Source organism: Tenrec ecaudatus, chromosome 15, assembly GCF_050624435.1.
Source record: "Tenrec ecaudatus isolate mTenEca1 chromosome 15, mTenEca1.hap1, whole genome shotgun sequence".
NCBI classification, from domain to species: domain Eukaryota; kingdom Metazoa; phylum Chordata; class Mammalia; order Afrosoricida; family Tenrecidae; genus Tenrec; species Tenrec ecaudatus.
In genome coordinates, this window is record NC_134544.1 from 38,402,855 (window position 1) to 38,415,934 (window position 13,080).

The following is a 13,080-nucleotide window of genomic DNA, read 5'->3' on the forward strand; positions in this document are numbered from 1 at the left end:
TGATCAACAGACATCTAATTCTCACAGCATTGAACTTGCTCACTCCCTGCGGGTTGCGACCATAGGACCTGAATCTGTCCATTTCTTTACCAAGGTGAGAGCCCCGTGACTTCCTCTTCTTTCTGCCACCGTGACTCCAGAAGGGGGAAGCCTTATCCACCTGGACTGTTAAGCAGAGTCCCCAGAGGATAGCAGAGAGAAACCAATTATTAATGTAAGCCATTCGACATGTGAGGTTGTTTGTTAATGCAGCAAAACCTAGCCTACTCTAGGAGACATGTTCAACTTGCTAACTGAAAGATTATACCATGGTGTGGACCAGGAAATGAAGGAATTTATTTTTTATAATTTTTAAAAATTGTGCATAAAATTCTCTATGCAAGGTTTGGCTAAACTCTTATCTACATGTGAAGGTAAAATGCATGATAATTATTACTTTGGTGTTGATATTTAGGACACTTAAAATCCTTTTTTATTTTAAGCCTGATATCTAAATCAGCCAAGGAAAGCATGGAGAGTTTTCCAGTAAGAACAATGTGTTGACCCTTCCATGATGGAAGTAGTCCAATCTAATCAAGCTGCCACCAGGGAGCTGGCTGCTCCCGAGGAACTGGTGCCATATTAAGGACCTGGTTTGGTCTCCGCTGCGGACAGATGGCGCACTCAGCAGAGGCTGAAGCCAGGTCATCATTGGGGAATGGGAATCCGCATTGATGCTCCCATGTATAACCTCCATCCCTGCCACCATGGCCACTTTGTGATGAACATATTAGACTATGACAGGAGTGCTTAAAAGAAAAAGCAGGGTTTAACACAAACAAATAATAAAATAAGAATTGCTTCAAGGTGGGAAAATAGTAATGACAGGTGTTTCTTGGTTCAAAGGATGACTACTAGTAAAAACAGAATGGATTATGCTTTATTCTTGATTATTTAAATCATCTACTACTGGGGATACTTGTTGGGGGAAAATCACTTGCAACAACAATAGCTGCACACTGTGCTCATTCTAGTAGGTCTACCCACATATTACCAAGACTTCTCTGTCACAAATTTACAACATGCTCTTTCCAGTCCTGTTGCTAACAATTCATTTCTGACTTATACAGCTGAGTAGAACTGTGGCCCTAGAAGCTCCAAGACTGAATCTTTGTAGAAGCAGACTGCTACATCTTCCTCTGAAAGGGCACCTTATGAACTTGAACCGTTGACCTGAGAGCTTTAACCCCTGTGCCAGTAGGACTGTATGCAGCATAACAGATAATGGATAACATTGTGAATACTGGAAAAACATGTCACTGTTCTCATGTAGAGCCTACATGACAAAGACGAAGACTAAGAACCCACCATTTAAAGAGAATTAGGGGAGAAGGGGGTATTGTGTGGTTTAAAATGAGAAACAGTGTGTCTCGAGGTTGAGTTTTTGCACCATGTTTATCCAATCTGAATGCTCAGCAAATAACTCCCGAAGATGAACGATATGAAAAGAATGCAGCATAAGGACTGGGGGATTACTCATTAACAACCCTTCAAATGCAGACAGCAGAAAGTTGCTGGCTGAAAGTGAAGAGGACGGGAGGCGCATGCCCGTGGAGACCAGACGTGGCAGCCTTCAGGATAGACTTGACATCAGCAGCAAGAAACACCCTCGGAACTAGATCAATAATCAATAACACCATACGTAGGAAACTATTAAAAGTGCCAAGGATTTCATTGTCCATGGATTTACAATCAACACCCATGGAAGCAGCAGTCATTAGGCCAAGCGCCATACTACAGTGGGCAAATGTACTCCAAAAGACCTCTTTCAAAACGTGAAAATTCAAAGATTTGGTGTGCCGGGCCCAAGTCACAGTGCGTTCAAATAGTATTTTCATACACAATGAATTAGGAAGGCTGGAAAAATAATGAGTGACTTTGAATTATGGTGGTTGGAGCAAAGAATATTGAAAGTATCATGCATTGCCATAGTAAAAAACAAATACATCTTGAAAGAAATACTATGAAGATAGGTGACCTAATGGAATGAAGACTTTCTAGAACAATAGTATCAATATCACACCAAGTAAAATGTCGCTGTAGGTTATGCACAAACTTGGAGTGGAACATTGGCAGAGAGTGCCAGAAATTCAAGCTGAATATAGAAGAGGAACTGAAACGTCACTGCCGACTTCAGAGGAATCTTGGCTGAACGCAAAGAAAACCAAAATGATGCTTACTTGTGTTTCATTGAGTTGGAGAAAGCATTCTACTATGTGGATTGCAATGAAGTACAGATAACATGGAGAATGCAACACAGCACAGATAGCAGCGAGAAGAACAAGGCTTTTAGGGCATTTCATGTGCTCAGGTGGAACTTGTACACAGACCACGAGGAAGTTATAGGAATAAAGCAAAGACATTCTGCCTGGTTTAAAGTAGGAGAGGGAGACATCATGAATGGCTCCTTTCGCCACACTTATTCAATCTGCAGGCTGGAGAAAATGATCTGAGAAGGTGGACTACGTGGAGAAGAATGTGCCACCGGGGATGGAGGAAGACTGATTAACAGCTTGCGATAAGCAGAAGACACAACCTTGCTTGCTGAACGAGAAGAGGACCTGAAGCCCCTGCTGATGAAGATGAAGGACTACAGCTTTCGGTATGGATAGAAACTCAATATGAAAAAGCCAAAAGCCTCACAGCTGGACCAATAGATAACATCATAATCAAACAGGGAATTGTCAAGGGTGTGTTCTTGCTTAAACCCACAGTTTATGTCCATGGAAGGAGCAGTCAGGATCTCCAACAATGGGCACATTGCACTGGGTGAATTTGTTATAAAAAAATCTCTTTAAAATGTTGAAGAGCAGGGATAATATTTTTGAGGACTTAGGTCAGCTTTACCCAAGCTGTTCTAGTCTTCAGTCGCCTTGTGTAGGTTGGATATTGAATAAGGAATGCTGAGGAAGAATTGGAGTTAAGGATATTGAAAATACCAGAAGAATGGACGAATTGGTCTTTGCTTCTAATAATGCTCCTTAGAAGCAAAGATGCAGAAATTTTGTCTATATATTTGAGTATATTATCAGGCAAAGAATATCATCATGGGAATGTGAGGTGTTAGCAAAGGAGATGATTGACACCGGGCGGGTACCAATGGGTTTCAACAGAAGAACAACAGAGAAGACGGCACAGGAACAGACCACGTTTCATTCTGTTATACTGGGTCTTAAGGAGTTGGATCAACTTGAAAGCAACTAACAAAAATAACGGTACATCCAGAATTCTCCTTGGAAGTGAGTAAAATGGGACTTAATCTTCATTACTTTGGACATGCTATCCAGATGTCCCTGAGGAACGACAGAGCCCTTGGCAATGCAGTGGGTTAGCAAAAACAGAGAGACCCTCATTGAGAGGTATTGGCATCGCGATGATAACAATGGGCTCAAACAGAAACAATTGCTAGGATGACACATGACTGATTCAATAGAACCGAACAACAGTCACAGCGTATCGCTCAGAGCCATCTGTTTTTTCCGTAGTTGAATGATAATAGAGAATGTCTTACGAGATCATATCCTGAGAGAAAGAAGACATGATGGCAGGAGGAGAGGTAGTGGATATCTGGGTCAGTTCTGTATGTAGTCGATTTGTACTCTCTGGGCCTGCATGAGTCTTCTCCGAATAGGTCACTTCCATATAACAATGAAGTGCTGTTGCGCACGATCCCCATCCTGCCACTGTTGGTCAGAGAGCACTAATCTATAATGGACTGGTCAGATTGGACAGGGTTCACATCATGCTCTGCTATTAAAGTCAAATAGAAAACCAAAATCAGTATCTCAAAATAAAAGGGCTTATTTTCCCGAGGATCTCAATACTTTGTTAAAATCCTAAGGTATTCACTGTGATTCACCTATAGCAGTGGTTCTCCACCTGTGGATTGTGACCCGTTTGGGGGGATCAAAGGACCCTTTCACAGGGGTCACCCCATTCATAACAGTAGCAAAATTACAGTGATAAAGTAGCAATGAAAATAATTTTGTGGTTGGGGGTCACCACAACATGCGGAACTGGGTTAAAGGGTTGCGACATTAGGATGGTTGAGAACCACTGACCTGTAGGGACATGTCAAAGACTCCAATAGCATTTCTAGGTACAGGTAACACTTTGGGATCTAGTAGATCATATGACTCATGGAGCAAAGCTGCTTTCACAGTAGCGTAGATCTATTGTGTTTTAACTCTACTCCAAACTAGTACCTTTTCATGCCTTTCAGGAAATGGGTGAGAAGAACACATGCAAATAAGATCTGTGTTGTCTATTACATCTTGTGCTTTCTTTCTTTCTTAGAAGAGAAAGCACTGGGTGTAGCAATTTCTCCTTCACATTGGAAGAGAAATCTAGATCACTGAATTCCTAAAAATTGTCCCATGGTCACAAGTCTTTGGATTTTTGTGTGCTTTATTCCCCACCCTCTGTGTGCAAGAAAGGATCCTTGGTGGTGCAACACTTATGCACTAGGCGGCTAACCGAAAGGTTGCCAGTACAAATTCACCCTGCGTCTCTCAGGGGAGAGAGACTTCAAAATATGTTTCATCAATATTACAAGCCAGCAAAGCCTCCAGAGGCAGGTGTGCTCTGTTCCATGATGGCTCTGTGTCCAAACATCAATCCCACAGCAACGAACTTGCTGACAGGGAAGCAGGCTAGTTACTGTTTACTTATTAATAGATCCAATCAGCATACTTGTATAACGTAGTGGCCCAATGTAATGTCCTGTGGAATGGAAAGGTAATCAGAGTCCCTTAAAACTACAAGCTAGCACACAGATGGAGAGCAAGAACAAAGTGGCCACCAGAAGCTTGTGTCGGAACCGAGAAAATAGATTACTTCACATTGGTTCTAATTGCCTTTGGCCTTTAGAGCATACGAATCTGAAAGATACTTCCAGAAGCCAGTGACTTCTGAGAGATCAGCACACACACCTGGCACAGGTGTCAGAGAAGCTGAAGGAGGATCCCAAAGAAGGCAGAACGATTATAGGCATAGTTTCTGTTTTGTGCCAACAAGGTGAGTCAGTAGAAAACAGCAATACACGTGAGCAATACGGGTCTGATTTGTCCCTTCAAGTGTCCAAACATTTGATTTGTGGTTCACCCTAGCCTGAAACATTTAGGAAAAATAATCCAGCCTAGCCAAGTAGTCACATTACAAAGTCCCCACCACCTAGAGTTAAATATTTTAGATCCTGTATGCTTTCTTTTCATAGAGTCAGGAGTAAAAGGTTCCTGTGGTGGAAAGCTAAGCTATACTTTCAAAGAAAGACACCATACCATACAACTTAGGTTGAAGGCTGCTTATTTGGATCACTTTGACTTAATAACGTTCCCACTCCCTGTCTAGGATGGTATGGGTGGGCTAGTTAGTAAGGAGCTGTGAGGAAATGAATAATCCCTAGAATTTTTGAACCTGCAAAGTTCAATGTGAGAAAAATATCACAACTGAATGAACTCCAGAAATAACCTCTGTACTAGTAATCTCTTCCACACTGAAGGAAAGAAAAAACAAGAAAGAATGATCTGCTTAAATGTGATTCTGACCAGGTATTGTCAGGGCTCTTGGGTAGCTGTAGTAGGTGATTGCTTTTAATTTATTAGCCCTCCAAAATATTGCTTCAGTTGGAAGAACTGTGAAATAGAGTATAACACAGGCTATACAATAGGGCAGGCTTCCTCAGCAACGATATCAATCAGCTCCACAGGTAACTCAACAGGATGCTCAAATCATAGAACAATATCATTGATATCACATGCAAGTAAATTTTTGCTGAAGATCATCCAAAAATAATTGCAGCAGTATCTTGACAGAAAACTGCCAGACGTTCAGGCCAGATTCAGAAGATATGGAACAAGAAATATCACCGGAGTCAGATGGCTGAAGGCAGAGGATACCAGAGGCAAGGATGGCCAAGCGTCCTCTGACATGCGTTGGAAATAACGCAGTGGCTGCCTCATGGACTCAAACCTAAGAACAGCTGTCAGGACGGCCCAGGACTGGGCAGTGTTTCATTCTGTTATACTTGAGATCACTACATCAGAACCAGTTACACAGCATCTGACATCAGCAATGCCTGGGTCCTCTAAGACTGTAGTTTATAAAGTGAAGAGAATGGGGTCCTTCCCCAGCCGTGCCCCTACCAGTTCCTTGACATTTTGAACACCTTGTCCACCTCTGGACCTCAGGGCTTTTTATATGGAAACAATGCCCCTTCTAGTTCCTGCAGAGTGATGCCACCAGAGACTGAAGGAGCAATGGCAGTCTCAGAGGAAATCAGGGCTAGGATAATCCAAACTCGGGACAGACCCCAGGCATCCCCAAGGACATCACTGTGTTACCAAAAGGAAGAAAAGAAAGTATTACTATTCGTAAGGATGTCCCTGAGTCATTCAGGGAAGTGCAGGTTATTCTCCCCACCCTGTTTGCTAGAAGAAGAAATATGAGAACAAAATATTCAATATCATAAAAAGAAATCTGGAAAATACGCTTCATTGCTTCTTAAACTCAGGATATAATTTAGTTTGAGTGATTGTGACAGTCACTAGAGTTCAGTTATCTGAAAGATGCCACTCTCCTAAATTCCTCAGCTCTCAGGATTCCAGAAGGTGGTGGCATGTCAGAGACTAAACGAGATCAATCTTCTTTTGTCATCTTGTTTAGACGACCCCCTCCCCCCCATCATAGTCTACATACAAACTGCCGCCATGGTCACTCCGGCAAGGTTGGGAGCTGTGCAAACACACCAAATGCCAGCTCTTCAGGAGACCTTGGAGTGCAGACAGAGCAGCCCCTTCATTTCCCTGCAAGCACTGCAGCCATGGAGGTTCTGCACTTGCTCAGGATCCCAGGACCTTTGATAGCCTCCAACCTAGGACCCAAATGGCTTGGTGCAAGGCCAGTCCACTTGCTTCTATGGGCTCATTCCTCCTTCCAGGTGCTCATGTTACTTTTCACAAACCTGACCTTTCCAACACACAGGCAACTTGTTTCCAAATGCTGAGTGCTTTAGAACGGACCCTGGTGATTTTCTTTTGAGATTTTTCTCTTATATATAACTCTTAAAGACTGTTTTGTTTAAAAGGGAGAAAGTAGAGAAGTAAATTAACTTTAGGGGCAATTAAAACAAAGTTTGTGTCTTCATTTCTTCTTCCTTCACATCCTCCCTGTCTCCTTTCCTGTGTGTGTGTGTGTGTATTGGATGATACAAAATTGAGATCTAAAGCAGATGCGCCCTAGCACGAATGCACAGACTTAGGTTCAAGAAAAATAAAACAAGATATGACCTTCACAAGGTGAGCGTGCAAAAGGAGAATTCTGGATTATACGTGGCAAAAGATACAGGGGAAACCTGCACTGCAAAACCGAGGGGTGACAGCTGAGCTAAAATGATGAGCAGGGAATAATAGGTGAGAGGAGTAACAGGCGAATATGCACCCCAATGACTGTGATCGACAAGATTCACTAAGGGAAGTGTCATTGAATTTACACAGGATCTCTCTGAGGGGTCTATTGTTTCCATTATACCCAATTTATGGAAATGAATGATGAGGCTTCATACACACAAGCAATCTGCCCAAGGTCACACAGAGCGCCGACTCAGCAGAGAGAGGGCAAAGGACAGACAGGGACTGTGGGCCTGGCTCTTGCAAACCACTCTGAGCAGTTTCCAGGCTGAGAGGGGTGCAGTGGGAGGGGAGGAGAACAACCAGGATCATAGCTCTAGGGCTCAGAGGAAGGCAGCTCTGTGTATGTTGTTTGATTTGCCTGCCTGTGCCTGATCCACCCCCTCCGGCTCACCCCCGATGTTTGTGGCTTGGCTTCATCCACTGTCCGTACTGAGAGCAGATGCTCATTTAATCCTTGGGATGAACTCCAGATCATGGAGAAGAATCAGCAGTCAGTCAGTCAGTCAGTCAGTCAGTCAGTCAGTCAGTCAGCGTGATGCTGGTGGTTTTTCACCCTCGCACTCTTCCGTGCCCAAGGTCCTACAGAATACTGGTACCCCGTCCCATCCCATGTTTTCCCCTCTGCGATGAAGGGAGAAGCATAAAAGTGACATAAATCTCCCTAGAGTTCTAGTCATCACGCTTGGAAAAGGGAATAATTTCTTGTTATTTGGAAAATTCTTGGGAAATCATAAATAATATTTGAACATGCATGTATGTGTGTGTGAGAGAGAGTGGGAGGGACAAAGAGGGAGACAAAGGCAGGGAGCTGGACACTCTCAGTGTAGTGGTGTTAGATAGTTTAAGTTTAATAATTCTGGTTTTTAAATGGACCATGTCAAGGTACACCTTTGAATTCAACAAGAACTGCCTAGCTTTTTAAGGAAGGAAATGTGCAGCTGAGAGCAGAAGAGAGCAAGAGGATCATCGGGGGCAGAGGCCCCTCATGAGCCACGTGATCTAAGGCGAGGGACCAGCACCTCTGCAGCCTCGGCCCTCCTTCCTGTCACAGAGGGTTACTGTGAGGTGTAAGTACTTTAGAAAGTGGAACATGATGAATAAATGAGAGGGGTCATTATCAGTCATCATCGCCATCATCATAATTTAATACCGAGATGACAGGCATAGTTAGGGAAGACACCGACTCCGGAGGAATTATCTGAGAGATACAGCCAAAAGCACACGTGAGCCATATTTTCCACCTACCACTCTTTTGACTTTTCAGTACTTTCTGTCCTGACTCCTGGTGCACCATGAGGAAACACTGCTGTTTTGATTGGTAAGGGAGGTGCTGGCCTGTAACCCACACACTTTCAAAGGTCCCCTCCTCCCTTGAACACTTGCACTGTCTCTTGCCTGAAAAAACTTGCATTCATGTGAAAATTAAACTTGCTTTGTTTTTCATGGAAACAGCATGTCTTTCTGGGGACAGGGCAGGTGTCACACGCATCTTTCTGTTCATTCACTCTTTTTCAGTGGGCTCTTGATGAAACCTCAACCCCCAGCAGTAAAGCACTTTGGTCTGAACATTGACCAGCCCTGATCCAATGCAGCAACATTCAAATCAAGCAGTCTAAAATTGGGCTTGTGTACTCAAGATGGCTGAAAGTGCCTAAAACCTAACCAGTGGCCATTGAGCCTATTCCAACAGTGACAACGTTAGGCATGCCCAAGGAGAGGTGTGTCCCACAGGGTTATCACAACTGTGGCCTTTGAAAGCAAATCACAAAGCAGTTTGGGCTGAGATCAAGTGTTTACACCAGTGGTTCTCAACCTTCCTAATGCTGTGACCCTTTCATACAGTTCCTCATGTTGTGGTGACTCCCCCAACCATAACATTATTTTCATTGCTGCTTCATCACTGTAATTATGAATCGGATGACCCCTGTGAAAGGGTCATTCGACCTCCAAAGGGATCGCAACCCACGGGTTGAGAACTGCTGGTTTACACCATCTGGGGACTTCCTAGGTAATGTCAACAATTATAAAGTGGTTTCTTTCTTCTGAGGATTTCTTTGGTGGTGTTTTTTTATAGCAAAAAACACAATGACCCTATTCTGACTCACAGAAACCTTATAGAGAGTTTCTAAGCATGCCCAACTTCTTAAAACAGCTTTATTAGTGCTTCTTCCACAGATCATACGATTCAATGATTCAATCATATCATTACCACAGTCAATTTAGCAAGTTTTCTTCTTCCTTGTACGCATTGTTATTACTGTACTTTTTTTAATTGTGGGGAAAATATACCTAACAAAACATTCTCCAATTCAACAACTTCTACATGTGTGATAAATGGTGCAAAACTTTATGAAAGCAGATAAACCTTACATTTCTCCCACAGAGTGGCTGATGAGTTTTAACCCTTGACCTTGACATTAATAACCCAGTGCTAATCCACAACACCAATTTCAACTGGTGTCGGCCCTGTGTGAGAGAGTGGAGCGGCCTTCGTGGGCTTCCTGGGCGGGGAGCAGAATGGGAGGAGATCGCCAAAACTTTCTCTCAGGGAGCCTCTGGGGAGTTCAGACCACCAACCTTTCAACACCGTGCCTACCCATTGTGCCACCACAGATCTCGTGCGTGTCTAGCGTGCCTTGTTCTGTGTGTTTCTCTTGCCCTTTTCACTGATTACTTTGATCCCCTAAGGAAGCCCCTTGGGGATCCCTCCTTTCCACCTTGCTCCCATCTCTTCCTTCTCCTCTATTCCTAATGACTATGGGAAAACACACACACACATCAGGCTTTGGATTATTCCCATGGTCTGGTTTTCTTCCCCTTTTGTCGTTGCTGCTTCTTTCCATTTCTTGTCTCACGATAGCGTGTTTTCTCTGATTCTTTAATCCAGTGTAATTGCAATAAATTAGGAATACTGCATAATACTCAAACTTTCCTCATTTCCTCACTGAATTATTTCAAGGAGCCTTCATGGATTAGTGGATCATTCATTGAGCTGCTAATAGGTTAACCACAAAGTTTGCGGTTTGAAACCACCAGCCACCCTGTTGAAGGGAGACGAGGCATTCTGCTCCCCTAAAGACTGATAGCCTCAGACCCGAAGGGGGCAGCTCTACATTGCCCTGTAGCATTGCTATGCGGCATTGCTATGAGAATTGCCTAGAGGACAGTACGTCTCATTACTCCTGGTAGTTGTATTGGGCACTCCAGGAGCCTACAAAGATATTGTTGTATAAATTGAACATTCTTGGGGATGAGTACAAATGTGGATCTCTTCCTGCCAGTTCACTACCAAATGTCCTGGCACAGATGAGGGAATGCTTCCAGTACTTTCTCGGCTTTTTGAACCATTTCAGTTGATATCCCATCACTTCCTGGAGCCTTGTTTTTGGCTATCAGTGCAAAAACAAGTGCACCTTGAGCTTCTTCCTTCAGCACCATTGGCTCTTTTTCACATACTACCCCCTGAAAGGGTGGGTTGCCAATTCATTCTTTTTGGTACAATGGCTCTGTATATTCTTTCCACCTACTTTTGATGTTTTCTGCATCATATCATCTTTTCCCCACAGATTCATTCAAGATTGGAACTTGAGGCTTGATCTTTTCTCTAGTTCTCTCCATTTAAGATACGGTGGTATGTTCTTCTGTTCTGGGATTTCTAGCACAGTTCATTAGAATATTTTATTTTGTCCTCTTGAGCTGCCCTTGGACATTTTCTGTTTGGCTCTTGGACTTCATCCTTCTTGCGTGAGCCTTCACTACTCTGTGATTTTAAAAGCACGTCTAAGAATTTCTTCTGACATCCAAGCTGATCTTTTCTTTCTTTCCTGTCATTTTAAAGACCTTTTGCTTTCTTTGGGTGTGTTCTTCTTGATGTCATCCCACAGATCACCGGGTCTTATGTGATTCATGTTCAGTGAATCCATTAAATCAGTTCTTGAATATTCTGAAAATTAAGGTGGAATATCTTCAAGGTCATATATTGGCTCTCGTGGATTTGTTTTAGCTTTCTTCCGTTTCACCCTGAAACTCACATATGAGCAGTTGGTAGTCTGTTTCACAGTTGGCCCTTGGCCTGGTTTTTAGCAGCTGATATTGAGTTTCTCAATACTCTCTTTTAATACATATAGTCAATTTGATTTCTGTATATCCCATATGGAGTAGTCCATGTGTGTAGTCACCATTTATGTTGTTGTAAAAAGATGTTTCCTGTGAAGAAGATGATGGTTTTGCAAATTTCTATCATGTGATTTCCATCTTCATTTATATCACCATGGCCATATTTTCCAACTACTATTCCTTCCTCTTTGTTTCAACTTTTCATTCCAATTATCAATAATTAATGATTCATCTGGATTGCATGTTTGATCCATTTCAAACTGAATACATTGGTAGACGTCATTAATTTCTGCATCACTGGTTTTAATAGTTGGTTGGTGCATAAATTCCTCTATTTCTGCATCACTGGCTTTAGTAGTTGGTTGGAGTATAAATTCTCCTATTTCTCTTTCTATTTTTTCTAATGGAAAATGTAAAGAAAACAAATCATATTTGATACTATAAGAACCTAAAGCAAGATATAAAATAATAATAGCTTATTCCATTTCCCAGACATTTTGGGTTCTTGGGAAGGCCTTGGGCTGTCTGATCAGTTTAAACCCTGGTGGGAATGTGAGGAACCAAGCCGCTATCTGGACTTATTGTTTAAAGCTCTTTTTAAGTGTCTTTGTCACATTGGAGATGAGAGTCCTGGAGAGTCGCCGTTAACCTATTTGTTATCGGTAGCTGCCTTAGCATAAGTTCCAACACACAGCATCCTCGATGTACAACAGAACAAAACTGTGCCCAGCCCAACACCATCCTCACAACTGTCTGAGCCCATCGATACATCCACTGCGTCCATCCATTGGCCAAGGGGCCTCCTCTCTTTCACTGACCCTCTACTCCCCACCTGTGCCACGGTGAACTGTGAGGCTGTGGGCTGAAAGACTGGTGATTTAAACCCGCCCAGGGCTTCCTAGAGGGCAGAGCTGGAGAACTGCTCCTGTCGGGGTCGCTGTCTAGAAACCCCGTGTGGCCGTGCGACGCTGTCTCAAGGGCTACCAGGAGTCAAAATCCAAATTCTTCTATTCTGCATCACTAGCATTAGTAGTTGGTGCATACATTTAAATAATAGTTGTATTGACGATATTGCCTTGTAGGTGAATAGATATTATCCTATAGTACACAGCATCGTACTTCCAGATAGATCTTGAAATATCATTTTAGCCATAAATGCAATGTTATTCCTCTTGAACTTGCAATTCTGGGAATAGTAAACCATATGAGTTTCTGATTCAAAATGTCCAATATCGGTCCATTTCAGTTCACTAGTGTCCAGAATATCGATTTTTTTATATTTCAGATTTTAATTACACCTCCATATTTCAGGAAACCTATTTGAACACACTTTGAAACAAGAGTAAAATGAAATATAATAAACTTCAAATGTTGAGTACACAAATTATCATGTTCAAATCTGAACATTGTTACTTTTCCCTCTTAACCTTCAACTAAAAAAGAAAAAGAACTCAGGTGCATTTCATTTTTTACAAGTTCTAATTTTCCTAGATTCGTACTTTATACATTCCAAGTT